The sequence below is a fragment of the Peromyscus eremicus genome, chromosome 1 (assembly GCF_949786415.1).
Source record: "Peromyscus eremicus chromosome 1, PerEre_H2_v1, whole genome shotgun sequence".
In the NCBI taxonomy this organism is placed as follows: Eukaryota; Metazoa; Chordata; class Mammalia; order Rodentia; family Cricetidae; genus Peromyscus; species Peromyscus eremicus.
The window spans coordinates 75,857,715-75,864,145 of NC_081416.1; positions in this window are offsets into that span (position 1 = coordinate 75,857,715).

Below are 6,431 nucleotides of genomic sequence, written 5' to 3' on the forward strand. Positions count from 1 at the left end.
CAGGGACCCCACAGCTCCCCTCCGTTGCTGCTCTGGGGCTCTGGCCATCTTCTCCATCAGGCGCGGGGGCTGGCCAGGGTGTCAGCCACCCCTCCAGGCTTCTCTTCACTCAGCCCAAGCTTCTGCCTGCCTACCTAGTCCCTAACCCGGGCCGATCGCTCTACCAAAGTGGGAACCCCCTGCCTCGGTTGTCTCCTCCTCTCGCCCTCACCCGCGCTCCCCTGGCCGGCCCGGCCCCCGCACCTGTCCCTGGGCCTCCAACAGGTGCCCGGCACGGGCGGCCCGCGGGCGCAGGCTGGGCGGCGGCGGCGACTGCGGCGTGGCGGGCGAGGACCGAGCGAGAGGCGGGCGGCGCGGGGCGGGAGTGGCGGGAGCTGCCGCGGGCGGCCGGGAGGGGCGCGGGGCGCAGAGGGCCAGGCAAGGGCCCCAGAGCGCACGCGAGTGCACACCCGACACGTGTGCTCGCCCTCACACCCGCCCGTGCTCCTCGGGCCGGCTCACACGCGTGCACACTCACCCGAGAACTTGGCGTGCACCTCCGCGAGAGGCGCCCGGTGTTCCCCAGCTCCTCCCGGGAGACCCAGGCCCCCGCCCCGCCGCGCAGCCCTGGCGCCTCCCGCTGCCCCGCCTCTCGCCTTCCCTGGCTCCCAGGGCTCCAGGGCCCGACCACCCGGCCTAGTTGCCATAGCGACGCTGGTGCTCACGCTCACCCCCCAACCCACAAAGCACCCAAGGGGGAAGGAAAGAGGGCAGCTGTCCTACCCCTCGGTGTCCGTGGGCGTGGCTTAGAGATCCGCAGTGACCTAGGGACCCGCCAGCAAAGGAGGGACCTGCTTGCGGCCCCTGCTGCTCCGAGGAACCTCATTCGAAGGAGAATGGCTTCCCCAAACCCCTTTCCTTCTTGTGACCCAAACCAGCCCCCGGAACCTGGGTCTCTTTACCAGACCCACACCTCCTGCCACCCTCTGCCGTTCCCCGTTCTGTCCCTCAGGCGGGGGAGGACCTCAGGGCTTGAACCTGCAGTCATGAAGAGTCTGCGCCGCACTGCTTCCCAGTAGCCTCCGTCTTGTTTTTTACTATTTGAATGAGGTCTAGGTGGGCAGCTCATATTGGCCTTGAACTCTTGGACCTCCTGCCTCACTGGGATTACAGACTGGAGATGCTGGAGGCTTCAGCCCTAACCTTTGATCTTCTTGTGTCCTAAACTTACCTCCGGGAAAGACCAAATCCTCAGAGAGACCCTTCGAGCCAGGGACTCCCTGCCCACCGCAGGAAGGTAACACTTAATCTGCAGTTTCAGAGTTCGCCTCCACCTCTAGGCCTCTGGGCCTTTGCTCAGGTCCTCTGCTCCTGAGAACTGCTCTTCCCAGGTCATTCCAAGTCACCCGTTCCTAGCAGTCTTCGGGAGCACCCCCGACAACTACCTTCCCCTTATCCCTTTAGCCCGAAGATCCCTCAGACTCAGCTCTGATGACAGTTGTGTCAGCCTGTTTACATTCTGTCTCCTATCAGCCTGGGAATTGTCGCAGTGAAAAGGGGCTGATTCATCTCTGAGTCCCAAGTGCCCCAGACTGGGCCTGACATTAAATCAGCCTCCCTAAATATTGGGACTCAACAGAGAAATTCTGCTGCCCAACATGTGACTATGCTGAACACTGATTAAGACAGTCAAGGGCTGGGGGCCCTGGTACAGTGTGTGCTTAGCATGCAATGGCTTTGATTCCCCAGCACCGAATAAAAAAGATAACATGGTAAATGCTATCTGGAAATGTTGTGTTTGTATTTTAAAACTTTTTAAAAGTAAGAGTACTATAAAGTCAAATTATATAACACAACACCTGTCACCTACCAAATGGGCAAAGTTCAAAGTGTCAGCACACTTAGCACACTAAGACTATGGGTGAATAAATTAGTGACAGTCTGCTGCAGCTGGTCTGACACTGGATGCCAATGGATACACATATTCTTTGACCCTGAAATCCCAGCTCTCTGACTTTATCCTATACATATACCAGGTGACATACAAAATTCTTACCTACAACTTCTAAAAAGGAAACAAATGAAATGTCTATGCAAGAAAGACTGATTAATCAGCTATGGCATAATTTCTCATATCAAAATAGTATGCAGCCGTGAAAAAGGAGGCTTTAGGTAGACAGATAGATAGAAATAGACACATACATACATATATACATACAGAATCATCTTCGCAGTCTCATTCCTACTTAGACCAAGATGCAGAGTCAGAGCAGCACAATGGAACGCTGCCATTTGAATGAGGGAAAGACCTTACACATGTTTATTTGGGCATATATTATTTCCAGAAGACTGCACAAGAAAGTGGTAACTATGGTGACTGCTGGAGAGTGAGGCTGCTGAGGAGCAGGGAAGGGCAAGCACAGGAAAGACTTAGCCCCAACATGCAACCTTCTGCGTGTTTTTTCTTGTTGAGTCAGGGTCTCACTATGTAGCCCTGGCTGGCCTGGAACTCACTATGCAGACCAGGCTGGCCTCAGATATCTGTCTGCCTCTGCCTCCAAGCACTGGGATTAAAAGTATGTGCCATCTGAATGCTTCTAAATCGTGCCACATGCATGTCACCTCTTCCAAAGAGAAAGTTAAAATCTTATGCATTTGAGGGAGTGCGATAACTCAGGTGATGATGGCATTCGCCACACAAGCTTGCGTTTGCTTCCAGGAGCCCACAAGGCTGAAGGAAGGAGAGAATTCTTCAGTTGTCCTCTGACCTCTGCACATGGGCCATGGCACATGCTGGTACATACAGACACAAATCAATACATATTAAAGTGTTTTTTGTGGTTTTTTTTTTTTGTTTTTTTGTTTGTTTGTTTGTTTTGTTTTTTGGTTTTTCGAGACAGGGTTTCTCTGTATAGCTTTGTGCCTTTTCCTGGAACTCACTTGGTAGCCCAGGCTGGCCTCGAACTCACAGAGATCCACCTGGCTCTGCCTCCCGAGTGCTGGGATTAAAGGCGTGCGCCACCACCACCACCCGGCCATATTAAAGTTTTAAATTTGTCCATTTGTGTGTGCAAGACCAGACTTGTATAGACTAAGTGTGCATCCTTCCACTGAGCCGTAGCCCCCAGCCTAAAGCAGGAAGTTTTTCAAGCAGCCATGAGGCTCCTTTCATAACTCTCCGGGGTAAGGAAGGAAGCAAGAAGCCAGGCCTGCTGGCACATGCCTGCAATCCCAGTACTTCAGAGGCAGAGGCAGAAAGATTGTCCGTGAGTTCTAGGCCAGCTTGTCCTGCATAGTAAGTTCCAGACCAACCAGAACTACAGAGCAAGGGTGCTGTTGGCCTGGAAACAGGGGGAGGCAGTAAAGGGAGCAGTGTGATCTGTGGATGCCCCTCTTCTGGCTTCTCATGGTGCACAGCTTGGACCCATCCCAGCATGCCTTGCAAAGCCTTCCCAATTCAGAGTGGGAAAAGCTCTATACCCAACATACTTACGTCCCATTACCCCATCATTTCTTGAGTACCTTCTAGGCAACAACCTCCAGCCTCACGGCCCCGTAGGAAGACAGACACACAGATGATTCCAGCAGTGAGGTGGCGGGGAGAGTGAAGAACGGCCCACAGCCTGGGTGCCTCACGGCTCCCTTCCTACAAGAAACGTGTCTCTCACTGACATTGCCAAGATGAGGCATTAACTGGGCCTAGAGTGGAGCTGGAGCGGCTCAGGCAAGGTCTGAGAGCATCTGGGAGGCAGTCAGGACCTTGAGAAAGCCTTATAAACAGTATGAACGGAGGGCATGCCTGTGATCCCCGCACTCAGGAGGCAAAGGCAGGATCCCAAGCCTGAAGCCAGCCTGGGCTAGGAAACATAATCCTATCTCAGAAAAATTAATCAATTGATAAGAACCTAGAATACGAAGAGTGGTCTGAAACCAGTGTGGCTAAAAGCTTGGAGGACGGGAAATGGGATGAGCAGGGTAGACAGGCTGGCCGGGGAGCTCTCATACAGAAGGCTTTCATGTAGGTCGTTGGGTCTGAATGGTTCTTGCTGAATGACTGAAGCTGGGTCTTAGGAGACAGGAATCAGTGTGGCTCAACCAGACCAAAGTCTGTGGCAGTCAACAGATGAAGGGCCTTGGCTTGAACAGGAGGGAAACCTAGAGAGGGAGGTAGGGGATCACACTTGAGATTTCTGCCTCACCTCGCCCTCCTCCTTTCCCTTCCTCTTCATCCTCCTCCCTGTCTTCTTTGAGACAGGATCTTGGTATACATCCCAGGCTGACTGGGATCCTTGATTCTCAGCCTCTACTGTACTTGGATTACAGTTGTGTACCACATCCAGACAGACGAGCTTTCTGTTGGAAATGGCACCAGCAGATGTTCACTTGGGGACTGTCAGGTAAGAAGAAAGACCTGAGATGATCCTCAGGTTCCTGGTAGAACATCTAGGAAAATCATGGAAGCATTGGGTGAGATGAAGAGGGGGAGCAGGTTTGGGGTAAGAGAACAGAGAGCTTCCTGTAGGGTTATTGCTCTGGAGACGTTTTTGGACGTGGAGACATCAAGCAGGAAGTTGGGTATAGGAGTCTGGAGCTCTGAGGAGAGGTCTGGGCTAGAAATATACATTTGTGAGTCATCAGCATATAGATGGTATTTAAAGCCACGAGAATGGATGAGATCACCTAGGGAGAGGGAATATATATGAGAAGAGAAGGCCAAGGCCCAGGCAACAAGGAGTCTGGAAAACTGGGGAGGGGGGGGTGTTGGAGTGAGGGACAGGGCACCCTGCTGAGACACAAATGAAAAAGAAGTAACTCCCACTGGTGGACATCACCAAAGGGACTCTAGTGAGGAGAGTGGAGGGGACAAAGCCCCTCAGAGGGCTGTGGGAGTGCAGGCAGCAGGTGCAGGCTCCTGTCAATGTCTCTCTTCCCAACCACCACGCACCTGTGAGCTGTTTCTCATGATCCCAGAAGGCAGAGATTACCCATCCATCCGTCCTTCCTTCCCTCCCTCCTTCCTTCTCTTCCTCCCTCCTCTCCCCCCTCCCTCTGTCCCTTCTCCTCTCCCTTCCTCCCTCTGCACGAGTTCATGTATGCCATGGGATGCATGTGGAAGGGCAGCCTCATGGATCTTCCTCACCTTCTGCCTTGAGACAAGGTCTCTTTCTTTATTTTTCCCCAGTTGGCCAGAGAGCTTCCAAGAAGTCTTCTGTCCCCACCTCTCATCTCCACCTCTCATCTCCAAGTAGGAGAGCTGGGTTACACATGTGCAGCTTTGTATGGGTTCTAGGGACTTGGTTTGTTTTTTTGAGACAGGGTTTCTCTGTGTATCCTTGGCTGTCCTGGAACTCTCTGTAGACTAGGCTAGCCTCGAACTCACAGAGATCCTCCTGCTTCTGCCTCCTGAGTGCTGGGACTAAAGGCTTGTGCCGCCACCACCCAGCTAGTTTTGTTTTTTGAGATAGGCATTGTCTTACTATGTATCCCTGGCTGTCCTGGAACTCACAGAGATCCATCTGCCTCTGCCTCTGCCTCCTGAGTGCTGGGATTTTATCCCCAAGGTGTGTGCTACCATGCCCAGTGGTTCTGAGTATTTGAATTCAGGTCCTCACCCTTCTGCTACGCAAATACTCAGCCCACCCCTAGCTCTATCCACATCCTGGAAATCATGCTCTATCTAAGCCATAAACAGAGTCTGATGCAGCACACAGCAGGAGCTCTATACATTTTCTAATATCAGATGAAAGAACGGGAGATCTTGAGGGGGAAAGGGTCTCATCTGCCTTACTCTGTTGGCTGGTAGAATGCGGGTGGGTTTTTCATTTTCTGTTTTGTTTTGTTTCTGCATTGGTATTTTGCCTGCATGTATGTCTGTGTGAGGGTGTCAGATCTTGGAGTTAGAGACAGTTGTGAGCTGTCATGTGGGTCCTAGGAGTTGAACCCAGATCCTCTGTAAGAGCAGTCAGTGCTCTTAACCACTGAGCCATCTCTCCAGCCCCAGGGGTGAGTTTTGTTGTTGGTTATTTTTCTGTGTATATGTGGGTGGGGTGTACATATTTGTGGGGCCTCATGCATAGAGGCCACAGGTACATTTCCTCAGGACTTCCCTTTGGCTTCTTGTCTTTCTTAAGCAGAGTTGGGGGTTGGTAAAGCTGTTTTAATAGAATGCAGAAGGACACACCTGAGTATTTGAGCTTCTCAAAGAAGAATCTCAGAGGTAAAAATATGCCCAGGTGTGGGTGCTAGCCACACCCAGAGGGTATTTTCTGCCTGGTTTTGTTGAAGCAGAGCCTTTCATACGTGTTTTGTTTATTTCAGATGGGATCTTGCTCCGTATCCCTCCTGCTCTAGCCTCCAGAGCCCTGGGATTTCGAGGTGTACATCCCCTGCCTAGTTCTCTAGGTGTTTTTGTTCAGAAAATAAAAGCTGAGCCAGATGTAGTGGCACACACC